The sequence below is a fragment of the Populus euphratica genome, unplaced genomic scaffold (assembly GCF_000495115.2).
Source record: "Populus euphratica unplaced genomic scaffold, PopEup_1.0 scaffold21.1, whole genome shotgun sequence".
In the NCBI taxonomy this organism is placed as follows: Eukaryota; Viridiplantae; Streptophyta; class Magnoliopsida; order Malpighiales; family Salicaceae; genus Populus; species Populus euphratica.
This window is the reverse complement of record NW_011499887.1, coordinates 255,116-257,073: the sequence shown is the minus strand read 5'-3', so window position 1 is coordinate 257,073 and position 1,958 is coordinate 255,116.

Below are 1,958 nucleotides of genomic sequence, written 5' to 3'. Positions count from 1 at the left end.
TCTTCTTATCCTCAAGGAAATTTCTCATTACATAACTCCATGGAAATCTCATTAATCTGTTTATTCTAAAGTGTTGATTTTAACCTAAATACAAAATAATTATATATAGGTTAAACTAGAAATAATATTCTACCTTTAATAAAAAAAAGATATATATATATATATATATATATATATATATATATATATTAACACTCTTAAACACTATACATTTTCTTTCCAAAGTTGTTATAAGTTCGAAGGCGTAGGAAACGGGGTTAGGAAGGTATTGGATGGGTCAGAATAACTAGAGCAGTTAGAAAGTAAGTCTGATAAGAAAAATAATCTCTGGAAATTCTTGTAGAAATTTAGGTGTGATTCAGTGATCAAATAAAAATTTATGGTTTTGTTGGACCATCATTATGGTATGGCGCAATCAGACCAACTCTTAGACCTTGACCTATCTCACTGTTCCATAAATGCATAAATTAGGCTATCCATGCAATTTATTTAGGGAGATCCTCATATAGTTATGGCAAATCTGCTTCTGATTACTTAGAATCACTTGTTATCGCAAGTCTAACTACATCAGTGACACTAAAAAATCAAGGACAAGTATTGTATGAACACTAACATTTTTAGATTATATATATATTATGTGAAATGGTCAATTAATTCATATAACTGGATCAATCGGCCAATCGGTTGAGCCAGAGGCAAGGTAGTAAGGCTACATATTAAGTTGTTGCGCTTCAGAAGTGTGACATGTTTAAAGGTTGCTATTATGAATCATGACAAATTAAAAGTATACTATTTCACCAAAGAAATTTTCAAATATTATTATTCGGAAAAAATGTATAAGTTAATGTTCTAACTTAAAAAGAGCAGAAAAATCTTTATAAGAAAGGTGGGGCTCATTAGTCTTTTTATATTTGTCACACCCAGACATCGCGATGACTATTTAAAAATTATCTCTCAATTGGAAAAAGAACAGATATCTGGCATCTTATTCTTTGAGGAGAAAAGGTTTTACTTAAAAAGTCATCACCTAGTATTATTGTCACTAGGAACCCTAACTAATCAACAAAGATTCTATGGTACAAGATTGGTTACACAAAAGGAAAGATGTTATCACCTTTCAAGTGTTTTATCTAAGGCAGATTGCATTGTTAGTTTTGTCTAAAATTGCTAAAAGTTTGTTCTATTTTTATTTTTTATTTTTCCTTTAATGTTCCTGCCTCTAGTGTCAGTAAACAATTCCTATGAATATTTCCAACTCTGACATTGATAAATATCGCACAAATCTAAAAAATACGATACTCTTGACTCTGGCATCAATGAATATTTTTGCAAAATATGAATTTGAAGAAGAAATTTTCTTTGTTATTTTTTTTCTTATTTATTTTTTATTATTAATTATCTTTTTTATATGAAAATAAAAAAAAACATTGCACGACATATTTGCATTTAACAGTAATAGTCCACGGATTGAGCACATCTACAAAAAAAAACAAACAAACACAAAGAAAAAAATAAAACAAAGTGTAAGGGGCCCAAAAATAAATCAACGAATGCCCCCATATATTTTTGGAATTTTTTGTTATAAAAAAAGGGTTTGTTTGATCAAATATCAAATTAAAAGATGCATAAAACTTATGGTCATGGTATAAGGGTGTATTTTGCTAAGCACACCTTTAACAAACATAGTTTGGGCAGACTTGGTATAAAGCCCAGACTTGACCTGCTTTTTTTTTCTTTTTGGGATGGATCTAGCCCGATCATGCGGGCTGGGTGACACGACTAAAAGATTGATGTCTTCTCCCAAGTGCAGGAATGTCGAAGTAATAAATAACCCGGCAAGACCGGGGTCGAACCACAGGGAGGTTAATTGTACAAATTATAGACAACAATTATAAGCAACAATAATAGCAATAATAATAACAACTATAATAATAATAATAACAATAATAATAATAGTA